Here is a 26,064-nt window from a genome sequence, read left to right as displayed (position 1 = left end):
GTAGGATCAAAAAATGTTTATGGACCATTTTTAGGATTTTTACATGGTTAGGAATGATTTTTGACAATTAAACTATGTTTATATGATATTAAACTTAATTAAATCAAGCTTAAATTGAGAAATTTGATCAAAATACCTATATTTCCTTGAGTTTTTCTGAAGAAGGAAGGTCTCTCCAGAAGTTTTTCACCAAGTTTTATGTTGAAAATGTCTATTGAGTTAATATATAAAAAGAAACGTGCTTAGGGGGGGAAGGTTAATCCCCTTGCGGCCGGAAGTATGTATGGGCCCAATTTGGGCCCATTTCAACCCAATAATCTGGTTCTAAAGGCCCAAACACGAAAAGCCCAATCCAAATTTAGTTCGGGTTTGGTTTTTGGCACGAAAAACTTATCGGGTGCGTTAAACAGTGCGAAAATGAGTGTTTTTTGGCTAGTTTTGTGTAAAATTATAAAAACATACTATACCTTTGTAAAAATCGAAAATATTTTCACGGATCACTTAAAACATTTCAAATAAGTGTTTGGTAAGTCTTTTTCGGCTTAACGGATGATACAATGCTTGGTTTGTAACTATCTTTCGCATTTAAATCTATAGCGGGTAGTTAAACGAGCATGCTTTCGTTTAACTTGTTTGCTATCGAACTAAGGTCATATTATTAATATATTAGCTTATATTAAACGTATATCGCTTAAAGATGGCCCCCCGGGATATCTGGGTCATAACCCGACCCATTCGGTTAACCGTTCGTTTGTTACGCAAAAAGCGTTTATTTGCTTAATCAGTAAATACGTACTGAGGTGTACATTGTTTTGGCTCAAATGTCACATTCTCCCCCCGTTAGAAGATTTGGTCCCCGAAATTTGATTATTCAACTTTGTCTTTATTTGGAAACAGGTGCGAGTATTTCTTTTTAAATTCGGACTTTCGTTCCCACGTGAATTCGGGTCCCCGTTCTGAATTCCACCGAACTTTGACCAGAGAGATTTTGTTATGTCTTAATTGTTTTATTTTTCCCTCTAATATTTCCACCGGTTCTTCAACGAAATTTAGTTTTTCGTTTATGTTCAAGTCTTTTAATGGCACGATTTCGGTTTCGTAAGTAAGGCACTTTTTCAGGTTTGATACGTGAAAGACATCGTGAATAGAACTCAACTCCAAAGGAAGTTTCAGTCGGTAAGCTACAGGACCGATCTTAGAAATTACTTCATACGGCCCAATGTATCGCGGAGCTAGTTTACCGGTTTTACCGAATCGAGCCTTTCCACGGGGATACCTTGAGGAATACTTTATCGTCTATTTCAAAAGATAACGGTTTCCTACGAACATCAGCGTAGCTTTTCTGTCGATCTCGGGTGATTTTCAATTTATTAGTGATTTTACGGATTTTGTCGGTGGTTTCTTGAATCAAGTCAAATCGAGTAATTTGGGTATCTCCGACTTCAGTCCAGCACAGGGGTGATCTACATTTCCGACCGTACAACGCTTCGTATGGTGCCGCTTGAATGCTACTATGATAGCTATTATTATACGAAAATTCGACCAGTGGAAGATGTTGATCCCAGTTCCCACCAAAGTCTAGTACACAAGTGCGAAGCAAATCTTCTAAGCAAATCTTCGGGTTCCCAAAGCTTCTTGTACGGCTTGCCAGAAACGAGAGGTGAAATGGCTATCACAATCAGAAATGATTGAAACGGGTACGCCGTCTCGGGATACGATTTCATTTATATAAATGTGAGCAAGTTTTTCGGTTGTGTAAGTGGTACGAATTGGAAGGAAGTGTGCGGATTTGGTTAGTCGGTCAACTATCACCCATATTGCATCGTTTCCTCGGGAAGTTTTTGTTGGTACATGTATGTCAGTAGTTCATAGTCTAACGTTTGTAATCGAGTCTGTAATGTAATTATGTTTTTGATTATGTTTATGTAACGAGCGAAGTTGTCAACAAGTTCGCTCAGGCGAACTTGTTGAACAAGCGAAGTTATGGACAACTTCGCTTGAGGCGAAGTTGTCATGTTTATTTAAACTGTTCACCGCAACAGTTTGAGAGATCGAGAGTTCGTGAGTTCGCGAGATTGGTTAGGGTTACGTGTTTACAAGTTAGAGTCTGTAATAGTGACCGCGTGTCACGTGTTCGTGTTATCAATATAACGTGTTTCGGTTATTGCTCGTGTGTTTGATTTATACGTATTCTACGCTCGTGTCTACCTACGCAGGGATTCCGCACCTGCGCAGATAGCGACATCCCGTGTACGATCCGTCCAGGAACCTACAATTGGTATCAGAGCCATCGGCTCGATTGTGAGGTTCGGGATTTCACGCGGGTGTAGAAAACGTCTCGTTTGACTTATTCACGGGACGAGTTTTTGTTCGTATTGAGTTCTAATCACTATATACAGTCATTTTCAAGTCTTTACAACGACCCAGAAACTGCAGATTCGTCGTCATCAGATCTGAATATTTTCAGTGTTCATCGGGCGAAGTTACTGTTCTTCAGGCGAAGTTGCCGTCACTGAAAGTAGGGTTTCGGCGAAGATATAAGGTTAAGCGAAGTTATTCACAACTTCGCCTGCCTCATAAGTTCGCCTCAGCGAAGTTATCCTCAACTTCGCTTACCTGCTAAGTTCGCTTGTCTTAAGCGAAGTTATTCTCAACTTCACCGAGTCACGAATTTAAGAATTTTTCCAGCGAAGTTAACACTTAAGCGAAGTTATTCTTAACTTCGCCTTTAATACTGTTTGGACAAATTTTTGAATTTTTCGGGTTTTTGAGAAGATGTCGCAAATTAACATCTCTGAATTGGTGAAAATGGAAGTCGAAGCGGGGTCAGCCACTAAGGCCCCAAGGCTGTTAAAAGGAACCGACTTTGTTGCATGGAAGGATCGGTTTATCCAGTATATTAAATACCAGGATGCAAAGATGTGGGTGTGCATCCAGGATGGATATATCCCACCGACCATGGTGTACGAAGGTCGTGATGTGGTTAAGAAGTACAGCAAGATGGTTGAAGAGGAGAAGAAGATGTACGAAGCCGAAAGCAAGGCTCACGCAGCAATCACTATGGCTCTTCCACAGGAGATCCTTCATACTTTCAGGAAGTATACATCGGCTCGAGAGCTTTGGGATGCTCTTGAAAATAGATTCGAAGGGAACGTAGGTATTCGTGCCTCGAAGATTAAACTGTTGAAGACTCAGTTCTCTGTCTTCAAATATTTGAAGAACGAATCTCTGGATGATATTATCACTCGATATTATCATCTCATGACAGAGCTAAACAACTATTCGATTGCTTACAGAGAAGAGGAGATAGTTGAAAAGCTTCTCGATGCTCTCCCACCGAAGTGGGAAATGTACACAGTTCTGATGAGGGAAGACAGAGACTTTCCTAATTGTGATTTGGAGACTGCAGTTAACAAGCTCAGAACCTTTGAGCTTAATATGGTACGTAAAGAGACACCAACAGATCATATTCAAGACCCTAGTATGTATGGTGCCAAACTTAACTCAGGCTCAAGTTCGAAGCCTGAATCTGCTGCTTACTACTCCAAAGGAGAGTCAGGTTCTAACTCTTCTCACGAAGGAAACGTTTCAGTAAACATGAACGGTGATGTTTGCTTCGTTGCTGGAGGTTCAAGTGCTACGAAACCTCAAACATCCAACAGTAGTTTCTCACCCAGTGCCTCAAGCAATAACTATTCCAAGATGCCAATGAGTGTCAAATCTGCTGAAGAGCAGTTTGCAGTCTATGCATCTTTTATTGCTTCATATGAGAACTACATACAAGGGAAGATTGTGGACCCTGCTGTTTTGGATGAGGATTATGACCAGATCGATGCTGATGATCTGGAGGAGATGGATTTGCAATGGCAAATGGCCATGATAGTGAGGCGAGTCAAGCGTTTCATGAATAAGACAGGGAGAAAGTTTGTTTGTGGTAGGCCCGGATTCGACAAGTCTAAAGTGAGGTGCTATAACTGTCAACAGTATGGGCACTTTGCTAAAGAATGCAGAAACGAGAGAGTTGAACGGGGTCAAGGCCGGTCTGCACAGCCTACTGGGATTAGTAAAGAAGTCAATGCTATGTTGTCTAGAGAAGCCGGTGAATACAACTGGAACCTGCATGCGAATGAAACTGGTGAGCAGGCGAATATGGCTAAGGTAGAAAATGAAGATTGTGAGAAGATGACTGGAGAGGAGAAAGCTACTGGTGAAGAGAAAGCTTTCATGGCAGATAACGATGGTCAACCCTCCGAGGTAAGTCCTAAACCTGTTTGTACAAAATGTGAGAATTTGTCTGAGCAACTTGCGACCATAACTGATCAGTATGTTCGTTTAGATGCTGAATTTAAAAATCTTAAAGAAGATCATCATTTTACTAAGGCAAGAGAAAACAGTTATAAAGTTAAAATAAAAGCATGTGAAAAAGATGTCAAAAGCTTAAAAACTAAACTTGCTGAAAAAATTGATGTAATTGACCTAAGTTATGAGGTTTTAGAAGAAAAGACTAAACTTATTGCTGAACGTGAAAAGCAGATTGCTGACCAGCAGGTGAAAGTGGTGGAACTGAACCGAAAACTCGAGCAGTTCCGAAATTCCTCAGCTATTCTTGATCACCTTGTTAGTGATCAAGGTACCTCTCCAAAGAGAGGAGGAATTGGTTATCACGAGGTTCCACCACCGTATAACCATAATTACACTTTTAACCCTAGTGTACAGAAATCTGCTGAGTTTGAAGTTCCTCAGACAGTTCCCATCAAGGTTACATATAAAGAACCAACTGTTAGTAATGGCGAAACGAGTTCGCCTGTTTCTAGTGAAAATATTCCTGTTATGAGTCCAGTCTCATCGGATTCGGATAAGTTGTCCGAATCAGGTAAGACGAAAGAGAAGGTAGTGTTACCCACCGGTGGAGATAAAAATAAATCTTCTAAAAAGTGTACTCCACTCAACCCGTATGTCCCACCTTATGTGAGACGAACGGCTGGTAACACTGCCTCTACATCCAAACCAACATTTGAAAAGAAAATGGAGTATAGGTGTTGTTTTCGATGTAATAAATTAGGACATCTTGTTGCAGATTGCCCTCTGACTCCGAGATACAGAGGTGTGAGGCCAAATAAAACTGAGAATAAGCATCAGTTTGATACTGCTAAAAATGAAAACTTTTCAAAATGCCAAAATGTAACTAATTCAAGTTTTCATAAAAACAAACCTCAGTTTTTCAACCAAACCACAAGATATAACACTTTCAATTCACATAGGTTTGGAAGGCATCACACTCAATCTTCAAGAAGATTTCCTAACAGGACTTACAGGAATTATCCTGATGCTAACTTTGGAAAGCCAGGGTACGGGACGTATCGATCCAAGACCAATTGGTCTTGGGTCCCAAGATTCTAATTCTCTGTTTTATTGTGCAGGAACAGTTGAACAGGGCTGCCCACAGTCTTTGGATTGTAGATAGCGGCTGTTCCCGGCACATGACGGGCAACAAACACTTGTTGCAAGACTTAAAACCTGTTCAGGGAGCGAGAGTTAGTTTTGCTGGTGAAAGCGGAGGAAGAATTACTGGTAGAGGTACCGTGTCAAATGGAAGGATGACACTTGAGAATGTGAATTTTGTGGAGGAATTGAAGCACAATCTGCTGAGTGTGTCGCAGATTTGTGATAAAGATTACACTGTCCATTTCACAAAGAATGAAGCGATCGTGTTGAAGCCTGGTTTCCAGATACCAGCCGAGTGGATAGTAATGAAAGCTCCACGTGAAACAAATACATATTTGATGGATATGAGGTCTACTGAAATGGCCACGGGAGAATCTTGTTTAATGACAAAAGCAAGCGAATCAGAATCTGAATTGTGGCACAGGAGAATGGGGCACATTCATCTTCGGAAGATGAACTTCATTGTCAAGAATGGGCTTGTGATGGGCGTTCCCTTAAAAAGTTTTAACTTTGAAGACAAATGTATAGCATGCAAGAAGGGAAAGCAACACAAGAAATCCCATCTCACCAAGAAGGTCAACTCTATTGCCGGTACTCTAGAACTACTTCACATGGATCTCTTCGGTCCCGTGAATGTAAAAAGTCTAGGAGGTACTTCTTACTGCTTGGTGATCACTGATGACTACTCGCGATACTCGTGGGTATATTTTCTGAAATCGAAAGATGAGCGGCTCAAATGGTGAAGAGTTTGATTACTAAAGTTGAGAACGTCACGAGTAAAACATTAAAGTTCATCAGAAGTGACAATGGGACAGAGTTCAAGAACTTTGAAATGGAAATCTTCTGTCTTCAGAAAGGAATTGAACATCAATACAGCGCTCCGTATACTCCGCAACAGAATGGAGTGGCTGAAAGGAAGAACCGAACTTTAATTGAAGGAGCCAGAACTATGCTGGCAGATTCAAAACTTCCTGTGATATTCTGGGCTGAAGCAGTTGCTACAGCCTGCTATGTTCTGAATAGGGTGTTAACCGTTAAGAGACTTGGAAAAACATGTTACGAGCTTATGCATGGAAGGAAGCCCAACTTGAGCGGTCTTGAACCATTCGGGTCTCCTTGTTCGATTTTGAAGACTAATTCGAAATTTGGTGAAGTAGCCGATGAAGGAATCTTAGTCGGTTATGTTGTTGGGACTCCCAACAGACGGGTCTTCAATACGTCGACTTGCAAGGTGGAGGTGGTGTGTAACACCGACATTACTAGTTACCAATCGCCAAAACCAAGCAATGGACCTGCTGAGCTTTTCGACTATGTTAAGCTGTTTAAGTCATTTAACATCCCTTATTTGGAAATTTCTGAAGAAGAAGAAAGAATTGCGTCGAAGATGATACTTGATGAGGAAGAGAATCTATTGCAACGACAGCTTATTGAGAAAAGTCAACCTTCCACATCAAACACTATTGATATCCCTGCTGCCTTACCTGAAGATGAGTTTATCAATCCATTTCACTCTCAGCCAGAAACAACCATTGATGAGATCTCTTCAAATTTGGAAGATAATTTGCATGTCGGTGCTGTTCCGACCACGAGAATTCACAGAGATCACCCATTGGAGAATATTATAGGTGATGTGTCCTCCAGTGTACAAACCAGAAGTAGCTTGAATGAGCACACCTGTGTTTATACAAGCATTAAAGAAACGGGTATAATGAACGAATGTTTGTACTCCTGCTTTATTAGCCAGATTGAACCGAAAAATTATCAGATGGCTCTTAAGGACAGCTCGTGGGTCGAGGCCATGCAAGAAGAGTTGGCTCAATTCGAGAAGATGGAAGTCTGGACTTTGGTTGAAAAACCAAGGAATGTGCATGCTATAGGCACAAAATGGGTGTTTAAGTGCAAGAGGGATGAAAAGGGGATTATCATTAGAAACAAGGCAAGGCTGGTTGTTAAAGGTTTTAATCAGCAAGAGGGTATTGATTACAATGAGGTGTTCGCTCCTGTCGCCCGGTTGGAAGCGATAAGATTGTTTTTGGCGTTTGCTGCATGTAAGAGAATGAAGGTGTTTCAGTTGGACGTGAAGTGTGCGTTCCTCAATGGGAAAGTGGATGAGGTTGTGTATGTTGAGCAACCTCCGGGTTTTCCTGACCCAGATTTCCCAGATCACGTATACAAGTTGAGCAAGGCACTATATGGATTACATCAGGCACCTCGTGCCTGGTATTCAACGTTATCGGACTACTTGCTAGAGAATGGTTTTGAAAGGGGTTTGATCGACAGTACTTTGTTTGTGAAGAGAGAAGGAAGTGACTTCCTACTAGTTCAAGTCTACGTGGATGACATCATATTTGCTGCATCAAGAGTTTCCATGTGTCAAGATTTTGAGGATGTCATGAAGAAAAGGTTCGAAATGAGTGCTATGGGTGAACTAACTTTCTTTCTAGGATTGCAGGTTGATCAGAAGAAGGACGGGATGTTCATTCATCAGACGAAGTACGTTCATGATGTGCTCAAGCGATTCAAGATGGAGGACAGTTCTCCATACGACACTCCAATCTGCGTCAATCACAAATTGGGCGCTGAATCAGATGGTGACGCAGATGTGGACCCAACTCTGTATCGGGCGATAATAGGTTCATTAATGTATTTAACTGCTTCTAGGCCTGATATAATGTTTGCTGTTTGTCTTTGTGCACGTTTTCAGGCAAATCCGAAAGAATCTCATTTGAAAGGTGCAAAGAGGATACTACGGTATCTCAAGGGCAAGCCGAAGCTAGGGTTGTGGTACCCGAAGGGAGGAGACGTGGAACTAGTTGCTTATACTGATTCTGATTATGGAGGGTGCAATCAGAGTCGGAAGTCGACAACAGGAGGATGTCAGTTTCTCGGTGGAAGACTAGTTTCCTGGCAGTGCAAGAAACAGACGTCAGTTGCAATCTCAACATGTGAAGCTGAATATATGGCAGCATCCAACTGCTGTTCACAGGTTTTGTGGATTCAGCAACAATTGCGCGACTATGGTCTGAATTTCTTACTCACTCCTATTTTAATTGATAACACTGCAGCCATCTCAGTAATTAACAATCCCGTGAAACATAGTAAAACCAAACATATTGACATTCGTCATCATTTCATACGGGATTGTGCTGAGAAGAAACTGATTAAGATCAAAAAAGTTGATACGCTCGAGAATTTCGCTGATTTATTTACAAAAGCGTTTGATAAATCCAGATTTTAAAACCTAATTGAGCTAAACGGGATGATCAATCCCGAGTAACCATGCTTTTCTTTTGTGTCTTAAAAAAAAAAAAAATTAATTAAAAAAAAAAAAAAAAAAAATTTCACTATTGCTTAAAATTAGTCGGTTACCTCAGTTTGATGGACATATCCACGGATATGTTTTGGTCCTCGTTTCTACTTAGAAAATGAGGGTCGCCATTAACCAGATGACTGAAAGTGACCGGGGCAGTTATGATGTGTTTTCTTTCTGTCGCTGAAAATTAGTCGGTCATACATAGTTAGAAGGACACATACTTGTATGTGGTCGGTCCAGTTGATCCATTGGATCTTCAGAATTGCCGTTTACCTGAAGACTTTGACTTGATCGGGGTGACTGAAGTCAAAATTTTTTTATGGGAAATGAAATTACTTTTCAAGTCTATTACTTCGTATGAAGTAAATGTGCTATGTTTAACAGAAAGTTGATCCAACCTTGGAAAATGATATATATACTGATTGTGTGTGCTTAACTAGTTAAGTTATTAGGCTTAAAAGACTATAGGACAGCCATTGTATGTCATGGTAATTTTTATGGTGCGTAAAAGTGTATGTGATATTAACTTAAATTACTCGATTTTACGTGGAAACTCCTTAAGAGTTTTGAATGTCTTCATGCATTTCTTTCCGAATGATAGGCAGAAAAGCGACTACCCAGTCATACACGAGCCCGTAAGTGTTCTGATTCCCGTGAAGAAAGCATTTCAAGACACTGCAGTGATCCAGATTCGGGACTTGCAGTGGTTTAGTACTCCGAAGTCTATAAGTATGTGTGTTAAAAAAAAAAAAAATTTAAGTACTTATGAGTTATTGTAACAATCAAGACTTCTCAATTCTGGAGTAAGAAGAGAACGGGAAGCAGACAACGAGTATCTACAAGTTAATCAAACACTATGGGTCGAAGTCAATTCGGGGTGACTTGGGTATAGCCAAATACGCTTTGAGAATAGATAGAAGGCTTCATTATCTCTGAGTTGTTGCCCACTTAAATTTTGAGCTAAATTGAACCTTAATCCGTATCACAGAAACGATGAAAACCATTTAAGTTATTTACATGCTTACAACCTGTTTCTCTATGTCATAATACGGCTAAACACGGATCTATATGACAGTCACGTAGTGAGTGTGATTCCTGTTAGGATCATTTCTAAAAACATAGTGGTCCCTGACTAGACTGAAATTTGATCCCTTATTTCGTTAAATTTTTATAAGTTTTTCTATTTTTGTATTTGTATTATTTTATAAATGGTTACTTAGACTTGATCATTTTTGTTTAACTCTTTATGAAACTTTCAAATGTTAATTGCAAAATGTTCAAACTTAAAGGGTTGATTCTGAAAATATAGGCGAAGTTGTTGAATCAGGCGAACTTGTGCTTAACTTCGCCTAGGCGAAGTTATCCTTAAGGGTATGTGTTGTCGATATCTCTCACAAACTTGTTCAAGTTCTTGATCGTTTTTACCCGGTTCGAGACCTCGGGTCGTCGGACCTTCGAAACCGAAATCTTAAAAACTTGTGTTAACGTGTGCATGGACATCCTTTTCAACTTCAAATCCTTAATATCATGTGTATTGATGTTCTTGATCGTCGGACTTAGCCGAAAACACCGGATTTCCGGTGTTGGAATCTGGACAGTCGCCGTTAGGGTTTAGGCGAAGTTAGGGTTTAGGCGAAGTTATACACAACTTCGCCTGAAGCTTAATTTCGCCTAACACTTATCTTCGCCTGAGGCGATGTTGTGATAAGGCGAAGTTATCTTCAACTTCGCCTAAAGCAATTTGTTTAACAGTTATTTAGACTAACTTACAGATGAAGCGAAGTTGTTCCCAACTTCGCCTCATCTTTAAGTTCGCCTATACAATTTTAATCACAACTTCGCTCATGGTATAGCGCGAACTTGTGAGTTGCTTAACAGTTATCTAATTTGGTTCGTTTAGTGCAGATATGGCTGCTGTTGGCGGTGCTGGTGGTGATGACGGTAATGATCAAAGACAGTTCTTTCCAGCACATAACCAGTACATCATGCTAGACCCAGACGCAAGTGGCGTGGAGGACTACAGGGAAATAATCACATTTCTCCTGCGCTCAAGGATCATCCATGCGATCACGAATACCCTGCCTATTTCACTACCTAACATTGAAGACTTTTGGCAGTCGGTAGAGTATGATTGCCGGGTTGATCCCCCGGTGATGCGAGCAACCGTAAATGGTCATGTTGTGCAGTTCTCGTCAGAAGATATACGGTTGGCTTTGCAGTTTGGAGAAGAAACGAGAGATGACCCCACGGAGTTTGTTGCTCCTTTTCGTGATGGCGCGTTCCTAAGGATGGGGTATTCAGGTCCCTTAGGGGATACACAGCGAAGGAAAGGATTTTTGTTAGATCAGTGGCGCTTCCTAATGCACGTCTTGATCGTGTGCATGTCTGGGAGGAAGGCAGGAACTGATGGAATGGGCGCGACGATGCAGTCTGCCATGACTGCCCTGACTTACAACAGAAGATATTCATTTAGTCAGATGATATTTTACGAGATTGATCGTCAGAGGAGGGCTGTGGCGCGTGAGCGATTTATTATGTATCCTCGATTCTTACAAATGATTCTCAATCATGTGGCTCCGTTGCTACCTCAGAGACGCCCTATTAGATACGTTGAATGTGTGACGAAGCGTATCTTTGCTCAGTGTCGCACTTCTAGCGCACGAAGCAAGCCTGAGCTGCGTCCCAGGCATACTCCACTGTTCGGGTATCTTGTCAACCCGGAGTATGTTCCTGCTGGTGGGGACGAGTTCAGAGACCCAAGACCACAACAGGCGGCAGCACCTCATGCTGTATCAGCTGCGCCTGCTGTGCCTGCTGCTGAAGACGTCGACCTTGATGCTGCTTTTAGCGGCCAAGGATTGTTTGATATGGATGTCGCGGGTTCTCAGGCCATGGATGTTACTAGAGCAGTTACTTCGGTAGCTGACTCCGATCTTGATGAGACATTTGCTGAAGCTAGACGTTTGCTGGTGTCTAGGGAGAGAACGCTTGGGAAGAGGATGAGAACGGTTGACGACGATGACGAGGAAGGTGATGAAGAAGAAGCAGTTCAGCTAGTGCTCAGACGCTCAAGAAGAGAACGGACAGGTATGGGTTCGGGAGCTGGAGAAACTTCAAGGCTGGTACGTTTTGCTCCACCTGCCTTGTCTGGTATGTCTCTTATTCCTTCTACAGCACAGGTTACTGCCGTCCAGACGTCGACTCCAACAATTGTGTCTCTACCACCTCAATCGCTTACTCCATCGGTGGTAGTAGCACGATTTGTTGAGTCTACCGTCACTACTGCTGCAGGGTTACCAAGTGTACCACCTGCGGTCACTTCTGCTGCTGATGTCCCGCCAACTCCAACACCTACTTCAGACTCCGAAAGGATAGCTTCACTAGAGAGGATTGTAGCTGAGCAGTCCAAGACCATTCAAAGCCTAGTGGAAGCAAACCAACTACAGGCCTCCCTCCTGGTCGAGCATGGGAAGATCATAGACGCTATGAAAGCGTTCTTGGCATCTCAGGGGGAGATGAGCTGTAGGGGAGATGAGTTGAGGACAAAACGGAGAGAAGATCATGACGATGATCCCAATGCACCGGAAGGTGCAGGTGGTGAGCTGCCAAGAACTTCTATAGCTCTTGGTACTTCCACAGCTGAGGGGGAGTTTACAAGCGCAGCTGGTGATGATGTGGTAGATATGGATGCTGGTGATGATGTTGATGATGTAATCGACGCGTTGAGAGAGCTAGATGATGATGATGATGATTTTATGCTTGAAGAAGATGTGCTGCCGAGTGATGAGATTGAGAAGATCGGTGAGCAAATTATTGTTGAAAGTGTGATAGAAGAAGGGGAGATAGTAGATGAAGATATTGAACATGAGATTCCAGAGGTTGAGATGCCCGATATGGGTGATGAGACAGTTGTGGAAGATACTGAATGGGAAGAGCAGCCGAATTGGAAGGAAGGTTGTGCTCAATGGTTCGTAAAGACGAAGAAACCGGCGGTCCCTAAAATGTTCAAAAAGAGTTACAATATTAAGGGATACACTGAAGCAAAGAAAGGTATTATCTGCTGGATATATGATGAGCAGCTGCGGCTCTTCGTGATCAAAAGGTATGACGGGATTCAGTACTTCAGGAGAACTTTGAGATCATTAAACACACTGCCTGAATGTGAGGTTAAAGACTTAGCCAGATTGGGGTTGATAAATCGAAGTGACAATAACATGGCTAGAGTCATCGGAAAGATCGTATGGAAAGAGAGCATTAAGGAGAAGAAGTTTGAGCTGCTGAAACCACAAAAGGGGAAACTTGTCGAAGACAAGGATAGAGGTTTGAGAGCTGATGGAAAGCCTTGGATGGTTATGAAGTATAAACCGATACGGTGCCTTAAAGAAGTACCGATGAAGCTTATGCCCAAGGACGTGCTCAAAGACCTAAAATGGTGGTTCGTGGATTGTGAAACAGCGGAGGCGGTAATGGAAGATGAGGATGAACAAGAAGTGCTTAGGGTTTACTACCCGATGCATCTTGTTAATCTATCGCAAGCTGATCTGAAGATGCTCAACGAAAAGAAGATCTTCTACATTCCTGCTTGGAAGGATCAAGCAAGGAAATATCAAAGGGTGGTGTCGGTATGTGTTAGAGAAGGAGCGCACGCGTAAAGCTACAAGATTACAAGACTCAAGCTTTGAAGATCAAGATATGAAGCTACTGCCAATGGGGAGTCTGTTGGTACATGTATGTCAGTAGTTCATAGTCTAACGTTTGTAATCGAGTCTGTAATGTAATTATGTTTTTGATTATGTTTATGTTTATGTAACGAGCGAAGTTGTCAACAAGTTCGCTCAGGCGAACTTGTTGAACAAGCGAAGTTATGGACAACTTCGCTTGAGGCGAAGTTGTCATGTTTATTTAAACTGTTCACCGCAACAGTTTGAGAGATCGAGAGTTCGTGAGTTCGCGAGATTGGTTAGGGTTACGTGTTTACAAGTCAGAGTCTGTAATAGTGACCGCGTGTCACGTGTTCGTGTTATCAATATAACGTGTTTCGGTTATTGCTCGTGTGTTTGATTTATACGTATTCTACGCTCGTATCTACCTACGCAGGGATTCCGCACCTGCGCAGATAGCGACATCCCGTGTACGATCCGTCCAGGAACCTACAGTTTTAGGGAGGTGTGTTACAAAATCCATGGTAATTTGTTCCCCCATTTCCATTGTGGTATTTCCGGTTGGTGCAACATTCCCGAAGGTTTCTGATATTCAGCCTTAACCCTCGCACAATTTAAACATTTACCGACATACATGGCTATATCCTTCTTTATACCGGGCCACCAATAATACTCCTTCAAGTCCTTGTACATCTTATCTGTTCCAGGATGAATGGAGTATTTGGACTTATGGGCTTAGTCCATGATCAAGTCTCGCAAATTGTTGAGAGTGGGAATCCAAACTCGGTTTTTGTAGTATAAAATTTCGCCATTGACCGCGGTATCTAATAAGTTCTACCTACTATTGGATTTGAACCAATGACTCCACCGTATGAAAGCAATACTCTAACCGATGAGTTAAGTAGGTCATTTATCTTCACAAAGAAAACCAAAAGGGACTCCTCCCGACGATGGATTATAAATATCATAATAATTAGAAGCAATACCGATCAATATGATCTCGGTTCTTTCTTCAAAATTTTGTTCGGTCCCATGTAAGTCTTCATTTTCCAGGTGATCTCCTTTTAGGGCTTCGTTTTGAGCAATACGGATTTGTTCGGTAAGGCTGGTTTGGACAATCGTTCCAAGTGCTCGGACCCGTAGTGGTTTAATTCTGTCTTTTCTACTTAAGGCATCTGCTACTATATTAGCCTTGCCCGGATGGTATCGAATCTCACAGTCATAATCGTTCAGCAGTTCTACCCATCTCCTCTGTCTCATGTTTAGTTCTTTCTGGTCGAAAATGTGCTGTAGGCTCTTGTGGTCGGTGTATACTGTACATTTGGTGCCATACAAATAGTGCCTCTAGATCGTAAGTGCAAAGATAACCGCGCCCAGTTCCAAGCCATGGGTGGTGTAATTCTTCTCGTGCACCTTAAATTGTCGAGAAGCGTATGCTATGACTTTGTTTCTTTGCATAAGTACACATCCTAAACCTTTTCGGGAAGCGTCACAATAAACTCCCAGATCATCAGTTCCCTCTGGAAGACTCAGTATTGGGGCTTGACATAGTTTCTGCTTTAGCAATTGAAATGTTGCTTCTTTATCTTCTCCCCAAACATAAGCACGATCTTTTTGATTCAAAAGGGTTAAAGGCTGGGCTATGCTGGAAAAGTTAGCAATAAAGCGCCGATAATACCCAGCTAATCCCAAAAATTGACGGATTTCTTTCGGTGACTTCGGAGCTTGCCAATTTTTGATGGCTTCAATATTACTCGGGTCTACATGGATTCCGTGTCGATTAACAACATGCCCTGAAAATTGAACCTCTTGTAGCCAAAATTCACATTTTGATAATTTGGCATACAACTTTTCCTGCCTCAACAACTCCAAGATGGTTCGTAAATGCTGCTCGTGCTCCTCTTTGGTTTTCGAATATATCAAAATGTCATCAATAAACACTATAATGAATTTGTCGAGGTACGGTTTACAAACTCGATTCATAAGATCCATGAAAACTGCGGGAGCATTAGTCAGCCCAAACGGCATAACTAAGAATTCGTAGTGGCCATAACGAGTTCGGAATGCCGTTTTAGACACATCTTCCTCTTGATTTTAACATGATGGTAACCGGATCGAAGGTCAATTTTTGAGAAATAGTTTGCCCCTTGAAGTTGATCAAATAAGTCGTCTATCATGGAAGAGGGTATCGGTTTTTGATAGTAACTTTGTTTAATTCTCGGTAATCGATGCACATTCTAAAACTTCCATCTTTCATCTTTACAAACAATACTGGTGCTCCCCAAGGAGAATAACTAGGACGTATGAAACCCTTATCTAACAACTCCTGCAACTAGTTGGATAATTCTTGCATTTCAGAGGATGCCAATCAGTAAGGTGCCTTAGCAATAGGGGCTGATCCTGGGATTAGGTCAATACGGAATTCAACCTGTCGGTTCGGTGGTAATCCAGGTAGATAATCGGGAAAGACATCGGGGTATTCACGTACAACGGGGATATCTTCGATGTGTTTTTCCTCAAAGTTCTTTATGGTCACGTTTGCCAAAAATGCCATACAACCTTGGCGTAAACATTTAAACACTTTGAGATGAGACACTAGAGGTAATATTGAACCTGACTTCTCTCCCTGCACTATAATCATTTCACCATCCGAAAGGGGAATTTTAACTATCTTGTCATTACACACAATCTCTGCCTTATTCTTGGTTAACCAATCCATGCCGACAATAACATCAAAACTTCTTAACTCTACCGGGAGTAGGTCAATAAGGAATGGGTGGTCATTTAGGATAATGGAACAGTTTTGGACTATTTGGTTGACAGTTATAGAGTTACCGTTAGCGAGTTCTATAGCATAGGGATTTGTTAGTTCACTAACTGGCATATTTCCCAGGGATACAAAGCTAGTGGATACGAAACTTCTATCGGCACCAGTATCAAATGATACAGAAGTGTATTGATCAGAAACAACAAATGTACCTGTTACTACGTTTGGGTCTTGTCGTGCTTCTCCTGACCCGATAACAAACGCGCGTCCTCTAGGCGCACCAGAAGTTGATGCTTGGTTCCGACCGGTGACTGCTCCTTGATTCAGCTTGGGGCAGTCCTTTCTAAAATGCTCCGTGCTGCCACATTCATAGCAAGCACGGCGGGATGCTGGGGCTGTGATTTGTTGGATGGGTTGTTGACGAATCGGTTGCAGTCTAGGTGGTTGCAGACGGCGAGGTTGAGTTGCTTGGGTTGGTCGGTTGACAATTTCCATACTGACTCTACAACTAGGGCCATTATGCCCCGTTCTCCCACAATTCTGACAGACTAACGGTCTGCACTCACCCACATGATGAAAACTACATTTATCACATTTTGGCCATGGTCCCTTGTACATGTCTCGTTTCCCCTCAGAACTGCTCATGACATTATTTTGTATTGTCGGGCTTGCACGTTTATTTGCTGGCCTTCCTTGTGATCCTGATCCATAATTAGTTCGCTTTATACTAGATGATTCCCCGGCCATTCTCAACACTCCACTTCTTACCAAGTCAAAAGTTACAATGCCGGCTTGAGTCATGACATTCTCAAACGATGTATGACCAACAGAGTTCACCAAACTCCTCACTTATGGGGCTAAACCCAAAATATAACATTCAATTCGTTTGTCTTCAGGAGTCACTAACCATGGTACTAGGCGAGCCAGTTCATTGAAGCGGTTGGTATACCCTAGATGATCCGCTCCTTTCATTTCTAAGCTCCAAAGTTCATGTTCTAATATTTATATTTCATTCTTTGGGCAAAAATGTTCTAGCATCAATGTTTTGAGTTCAGCCCATGTCATGCGATTAACCGTATCTTGACCTTTTATTTGCACCGTAGTATTCCACCACATTAATGCGTGATCAGTAAATGTAGAGGCAACATACTTGACAATGTTTTCGGGTAGACAATTACTGATATTGAGGACAGATTCAGTTTTCTCGATCCATTTGATCAACCCTTTTGGCCCTTCGGTACCTTTGAAGTCAATCGGTTTACAAGCCATGAAGTTTTTGATTGAGTATTCTCTCCGAGGGGGATTAGGGTTGTTATTGTTATTGTTTGGGTTTGGTGGGGGATTATTGTTGTTGACATTATTTGTATCAGGTGGGGGATTATTTGCATTGGGAGGGGCGTTTGTATTAGGTGGGGGAATATTATTTGTGACATTTTTCAGTGGGGGTACATTATTGATTGGTTGTTGGTTTGTTTGCATATTTGCGTTTACACCGGCAGTCACTTGTGTTATAATAAGTAGGATTATTGCTTGCATTTGCCGAGCAATAATCTCGGCTATTTTTGCCTCAGTCATAGGATTTTCTTTCTTTGGGGAAATTCTATAATGATAAAGAAATATAAGCCAATTAATACTAATTCCAGTATACGGCACATTGTAACAATAATTACAATAAATGTTGTACAAGTAAATAAAACAACACACTGGTATTTCACAAACTGTTCTGTGCATTGATAACAAAATGTACATAGACTTAGCCTGATAAAGGCCAGTGCTTGCCTGTATATATCAAAATCTGTCACTAAGTGACTGCTAGACTTAACCCTGTAAGGGTCAGTGCTTGTAATAATATACAAAATCGTGCCCCATGTTAACATAACATACTACTATATACATACATGGAGTGTCAAAACATCACATATACTGGTCCGTAAGATCCTGCATCTATCCATACAAACGATAGACTAACCACAAACATAAAAACAACAACACCATAATCACCCAGTAACAGTTCATTAGTCAAACTGTCACCCTGTCCAAACACCAATGGTGGTTGACATCTGACTACTGCAAGTTCAGTACTATCTGCTGCAATGTCAATAAGCACTGGGTCACGTCTCTCCTCCCCTGGTTAATGTTAGCTATGGCTATTGAGTGGTCTATCACATGGTCGGTCAGGACAGCCATCCAAGAGTTGTTTCCTACGTTTGGGAGGTCAGGGCGAGGGGTAGGTATACTCAACGAACGGGAAGATGAAGTATTTGTCCTAGGACGTGAAGGTTCTCCCCGATAGTGGGTAGATCTAAATTGAATTGAGGTAGGGTCAATCGGGGTTACTCGAATACGAACAGTCTGTCGGACTCGTGTAGTAGCTGAAGTCGTCGGGGACAGATGAATAGGCGGAGTAGGTGATCTGGCTACTCTAGCAGGTGAATGGTACTGACTAGTAACTTTGTCTTGGCCTCTGTGTTTTGACCTGCGTGGGTAACTATCACATCTATAGCCGGACAGGTCTGGCACATTACTGGGTAGCTCTCTACCAATTATTTCTTCTTCAACCTCCTCCTCATCCTCCTCCGGATCTTCTTCTAGGTCCTCCTCTGGATCCTCCTCTAGGTCCTCCTCTGGATCCTTCTCCTCAACAGATATTACCGGTTCTTCCTCCGGTACGTAGTCGTTATTTCTTGCCATGCTTTTGCACAAAGGTTAGTTATAAGAATAATATCTATTGATAGTGTTAACTATTGTCGGGAAGGTTAATTAATTAGGCCAAATTTAATATTAATTATATTAAAATATAATATTAGTTTTATTAAAATTTTAATTTTAGGTATAATTAGAATTAATATTGAATATAAATGAATATAATATTCATAACAAAATTTACCGTTATCGGTAACATCATATGTACACCTTGTTTCAGATAAGCACGTATGTGTTTTACACACACACACACACATACACACACACACACACATATATATATATATATACGTACTCAGTATTACTTTTTATACACATATGTTGCCATTTTTACCTATCTGCACGTCCCACAACTTTTCCCTGAATTCCCTCATATAAGCAAGTCAGTTATTATGTTCCGGATCACAATAACTCACTTGCCTTACAAGTTCATCCCGGCATCCATCAGTATATAATATTAAATTATTTAATTATATTACCAGAGTTAATCGAGCCTACGGTTATATTTTAGGTACCCTAAGGGATAACCTAATCCTTTATAACCAATGGCTCTGATACCAACTTCTGTCACACCCCGACTAGCACAATGCGGAAGCGTAAAACGGGAATATATCAGACATCTCTGGTATCAAGGTGGGAGGAACAGCCAAGGTGGAAAGAAGAATGTGCTCATTGGTTTATCAAGACAAAGAAGCCAGTGGTACCTACGATGTTCAAGAAGAGTTATAATATCAAGGGGTATGCTGAATCGAAAAAAGGTATTATTTGTTGGTTGTATGATGATCAGCTAAAAGTGTTTGTGGTGAAAAGATATGATGGGATTCAGTATTTTGCTAAGAAGTTGAGATCGTTCAATACGTTACCTGAGTGTGAGGTGAAGGATTTGGCTCGTTTAAGGTTGATTAATAGGAGTGGGGACAATTTTGCTAGTTGGGTTGGTAAAATAGTGTGGAGTGAAGTTGTTAAGGAGAAAAAGTTTGAGTTATTGAAGCCTTAAAAGGGGAAGTTGGTTGAAGATACAGATCGAGGAATGCGGGCTGATGGCAAGCCCTGGATGGTGATGAAGTACAAACCGATTCGATGTATGAAAGAGGTTCCAATGAAGACTATGCCTCAAGATGTGTTGATAGATCTTAAATGGTGGTATGTTGATTGCCAGACTGCTGAAGCCGTGATGGAAGATCAAGATGAACATGAGATCTTAAGGGTGTATGATCCTATGCACTTGGTTAATTTTTCTCAAGCTCATTTGCAGGTACTAAACGAAAAGAAAATTTTTTATATTCCTGCTTGGAAAAATGAAGCGAAGAAATATCAAAGGGTGGTCTCAGTTTGTGTGAGACAATGTGCACATGCTTGAAGATGGAAGGTACGGCTTTTTGGATTACAAGACGAGGCGAAGATGTAAGAGAAATGAAGCTACTGCCAAGGGGGAGTCTGTTGGTGTGTTATGCCAGTAGTTCATTTGTCTAGAGTCTATCGTGTCTGTAATCGTTACGTTGCTTGTTATGTCTTGTTGAACTAGTTAGTTTGGTTATTTGGTTATTGGCGATCTTATGTCCTGGCGAAGTTAGGGACAACTTCGCCTAGGGTGTTAGGCGAAGTTGTCGTAGTATTTAAACCTAACTTACGCCGTTTGTAGTTTAGTTTTTTTTGGAGGCACATCTGTTTTGTTAGCTACTAAAAGTCCTTTGGTGTTTTGGTGTTAACCTCTAATAACAAGTAACGTTTGTTCTACGTGTTACGTGTTTCTTTACGTGTCTCTCGATTAAATACTCGTATCGTATACGTAGGGGATTCCGCACCCTCGTGTTACGAGATAATCCTGTGTTGATCAGGCCGGGAACCTACAATTTCAACCCAATAATCTAGTTCTAAAGGCACAATCACGAAAAGCCCATTCCAAATTTAGTTCGGGTTTGGTTTTTGGCGCGAAAAACTTATCGGGTGCGTTAAACAGTGCGAAAACGAGTGTTTTTCAGCTAGTTTTGTGTTACGAGATAATCCTGTGTTGATCAGGCCGGGAACCTACAATTTCAACCCAATAATCTAGTTCTAAAGGCACAAACACGAAAAGCCCATTCCAAATTTAGTTCGGGTTTGGTTTTTGGCGCGAAAAACTTATCGGGTGCGTTAAACAGTGCGAAAACGAGTGTTTTTCAGCTAGTTTTGTGTAAAATTATAAAAACATACTATACGTTTGTAAAAATTGAAAATATTTTCACGGATCGCTTAAAACATTTCAAATAAGTGTTTGGTAAGTCTTTTTTGGCTTAACAGATGATACAATGCTTGGTTTGTAACTATCTTTCGCGTTTAAATCTATAGCGGGTAGTTAAACGAGCATGCTTTCGTTTAACTTGTTTGCTATCGAACTAAGGTCATATTATTAATATATTAGCTTATATTAAACGTATATTGCTTATAGATGGCCCCCCGGGATATCTGGGTCATAACCCGACCCGTTCGGTTAACCGTTCGTTTGTTACGCAAAAAGCATTTATTTGCTTAATCAATAAATACGTACTGAGGTGTCCCTTGTTTTGTCTTAAATTTCACAACTTGGACCTTAATTCACTCTAACATGCATAAAATAAACGATTTTATACCTTAAACGAACTAAGGCTTAAACGATCTGTGCAGGTACTCCGTTGCGCCGTGCGGCCACCTAGGATGGTCCCGTCGTGCAGCGCCCCAGGCCACAATGGGGAAAGTTACATTTTTTGCATTTTTATTCCCTGTAGTTTGATATTTGGTCCATTATTGAACTTTTTATGTTTTAAATAAGGATTTAGACATTATATAAAGAATGAGGGGTATAAATTGAACATTAGAAACTTAAATATATTATTTTTGTTTAATAATGAAAATCTAAATTATTCCTGGTTGGCTTAAACGTAAATGAAAAATCCGAGATGTTACAGTCTCCCTTACTTAAGGGAATTTCGTCCCGAAATTAATAAAAACAAAATATCATCGTTTTGAAAACAAATTATTTAAGGAAAATATCATAACGTAGAACTTCTTAATAACCGAAGCAACGCTTCAAATGGCAATCCGATAAGGGCACTTATGTATAGGATGTACCAGCGGCGTATCCACCATGTCCTTATCATCTCATAATTCGTACCGTTACCCAAGCTACCTTAGGTTCTAAATCATGACACATAATTGTACGTATTATGATTTCCATACGATGACTCGGATAATTATGTTCACGACCATAATTACTCTTATCGTCGTATGGTCCGCATAATTCGTTTCATCATGTGGGTTATAAAACATTTAAAATCATCACTTTGTAAGAAACAAACGTTTTGAGATAACATTTTTAAGAGAAAACAATTGTCTTGATAATTTTAAATAAAATTTCAAATGATAATTAATAAATGTTCTAGTTGAATTAATAAAACCATGAGATTTCGAAAACCTCTTTTGCTTTTAAAAGTAAAATTTTGTAAATTGAAGAAAATAGATTTGGTGAAACAGATGTTATGGTCATAATCGAGATTTAAGAAAATGAGGTGGAGATACAAAATCCTAATTGATTAATTTTGATAAAGGAATTTTATTCAATGGATAAATTACGCAAAGGTTTAATTTATAACAAATAGTTAATGGCATGCGGAGTTCTTAAAGATCACATTATTTAGGAATGAAGTTTCAAAGATCGAGAATATAAGTTTAAACATAGGTAACGAAAATATTGGTGAGTCGAGTTTAGTTGGTTGAGAACTTATGAGATTTAAAGAGAAGTTAATTATAAAGCTATAGCTTTTTAAGTTTGTGACTTTGAGATTAGATTAATTCGATTAAGATATTCTTAAAATATTATAATAGTTAGTATTTAATAATTTAAATGATAATGCGAAAATACACGTACTTTGATTTAAATTGTTAATAGGTTAAATTGGGAAACGGATATTCCCGAACCACCGAGATAGTCCTATACCAATTAAATCTTTAAAATTAGATAAAATATAAAGTAGGTAATTGAAGATATTAAATTACATTAAAATTGGGAATTCGTGGATTTTTCTTTTTTACAAAATCGTTATAAATATTTGGGAATATGTAAATTGAATTATAGATAATGGAAATTTAAGTAAATAACAAATTTCTAAATTAATTGTGATAGCAAGAATAAGATGTGAAACATTTAATAAAAATGAGATAAATGCGAGGCTAGAAACGCGTGAATCACCATGACTATTCTAACAACTACGAATTTATCATCTAAAACGTTCAAAATTTTCAAAAATCAAAGTAGGGAGTTGAAATATTTACGATGAAGGTTCAATCAAAAAGTTAATTTAATAATAAAAGTTTAAATTAATTAATGGAAAAAATTTTAATTTAAAAATGGAAATTAAATTTAGAGAATACATATTTTAGTTTAAAAATAAAATTTACAATAATTGAATTTTAATAATAAATATTTATAAAGTGGAAAATAAGTTGTGAAAACCATCATGATATTGAAGAAAACAAAAGATAATAAAATATTTATAGTTTAAAGTTGAGGATAAGGATTTAAATGTACTTAGAAATTTATAGTTTGAGGATATGGCTATAATTAACAAAATATAATTTAAATAATATTTTAACCGATATAAGTTAATATAAGATTTCTTGTTCGGTGTATTTTAGTTTTGTCGAGATTGGCGGTCGTTTTGGTTAACGGAATACAGCAGCAAACTCCTTTTCGATTCTAGTAGCAGCAAACTCCTTGTCGATTCTAGTAGCCGAATGGAAGTCACGAGAAGCAGGCGAACGATGTTGATTACGATGATTTCCTAGGGAAGACATTCTACGAGGACAAGGATGAAACTTTAATGAAATGATGGGTAAGTTGTAGGAATGAGTTGATATGAAATAATGGGGATGCGTATGTATATGTATTAGTACTAGTGAAAACTCGAGGACGAGTCAAGAATTAAAATAATATATATGAGTTGGAAGCATTTAAGTAAATAATGTTTTATAAAATTTTCCAAAAATAAAATAACTAAGCGTATCAAATGAGTTGACCTCCCATGAGCTTTCCATGGCAATTTGAATGGCCCAACTAAATAAACAACATAAAGTTTGTGAATTGGCCTCCCATGAGCATTCCATGCATTTTGATGGCCCAATTCAAATAACGTGTAATTAACAATTGAGTTGGTCAGCCCATGAGCGTGTACATGGCATTTAACTGACCCAACTAATTAACGAATTATCGAATCAATGGAGTTGTTCGGATCATGAGCGTTACATGGCATTTAACCGACTCAACTAAATATTGAATCAACGAATCAAATATAAGTAGTTGGTGTATCTCGGAACCACCCCAGATGATACGTTCCTACCAAAATCAAATCGAAAATGGTTTAAGAAACGAATAGTTGGAGTGCGCATGGATTTCCATAGATTTTTCACCCAACTAAGTATTTAAAATAATTTAAAATCATAATTTGGAAGTATAACCGTTTAGCCGGTTATGTTTACCACGTAACCGTTTAGCCAATTACGGGTACCACTTGAAGTTATGTGGTTGTACGAGATTTGTCATACCCCCACGCTTCAAGGTGAAAAAGCAAAACACGGGAATTCTTAAGGAATTTCCCACAAAAAAATATAATCTACTAAAATTAAGAGGATTTAAAAATATTTTGAAAGTTGAGGCGTAACCTCGAAATTTGTGTGTGTATGCAACAAATAAACAAGATAAATACAATTTAAATAATTAATTTAAGCAAGCTGTAAACAATATTAAATAGCACATAAGGCAGTTTAGATAAGGACGTCTAGGGTTCCTAACATATGTCTAGGACAATTTCTAACGACCTACCTTATAACCTTCGGCTTTAATACCAATCTGTCACACCCCAACCTAAGGCGGAAATGCCGGGGCGTGATCCGATTGCTCATAGCTCAAAGATACTATCATAAATAAAATGTGACAATATCTAATTAATTATTTTAATTCAAATATACATACAATAATCAAATACAACAAAACAATTCAAATAAATAAATACAATCAATTAAATTTAAGTTTGTCTCCAATATAACCTATGGTCTTGACTACATATCCATACTTCAATCTAAGCAACCTGCATATGCGTAGAAAATGGAGTTTGTCAACAACACATGTTGAGTGAGATGATCACCAATTTTGAAGCATTAACTAATATATATATATATATATATATATATATATATATATATATATATATATATAGTTGATAAATGATAAATGATAAATGCGCAAACCAACCATGTGATAATAATCAATCGAATCATAACAAACATGCATATAACCAAATCGTGTGTGCCAATGAAATCGTTGCCAAGCGAATCGGGCTCCGGTTACTAAGACGGTCGTATGATCATACTAATGAGAACCCTCTACAAGGGGATATGTTGGACCTCTCCGAAACGTTATCAAGTAAACAATTAAACAAGTAGCAACTAAAAAATAGCATTCAACTGATATTCACACAATGATTAATTTGCGATTTTGTGTATATATATAGATAGAAAATATGAATAAGTACGCATATGTCCCCAAAACATTTGAAAACAGTAGATAAAAACGGGAATGATCAAACTCACCTTAGACGGAAGGCAAGTGATTAATAAATTCGACAAACGAACTAATGATTTAAGCGAGTCGTCCAATACGCGTCCAACGAGTTAATGATCAGAATCTGAAACTTTGTGATATGAAACTGTAAATAAAAACAAACTTAATGCCGCTGGAAACTATCCAAACGGATGAGTAGAACTCTAGTTATGTTGATTTTAATGTTTAAACGAGTCAAGTCTGACCAGAATCCGAACTTTGATTCGGGAGTCGGGTTTTGGTCAAAACCCTTAAAATTTAATTACGAGAATAAAAGTCTTCTGGAACGAACATTGAATCCGACCAGAAGTATGAGAAAACGAGAAGTCAAAGTTGTTGACTGTTTTACCCTTTATCGGGTTTTAAAGCAATTGACTAGTCAATACCCTTCAATATCATAAATTGATTGAAGTTTATTGACTAGGGAATATGTATGAACAATTTTACAGTTTACAACTTACCCAGAAAGTGAAAGGATCAAGAGATATAACGAGTCAAAGATCAACGTATAAGCAAAGTCAAACGTCAAGGCTTGTGTCTTTAACGAATATGCAAAAACCGAAGG

This window comes from Bidens hawaiensis, unplaced genomic scaffold, assembly GCF_021521415.1.
Source record: "Bidens hawaiensis isolate Kalapana, Puna unplaced genomic scaffold, B.hawaiensis_p1.1 tig00001206_1, whole genome shotgun sequence".
NCBI lineage: Eukaryota > Viridiplantae > Streptophyta > Magnoliopsida > Asterales > Asteraceae > Bidens > Bidens hawaiensis.
This window is presented reverse-complemented; position numbering follows the sequence as displayed.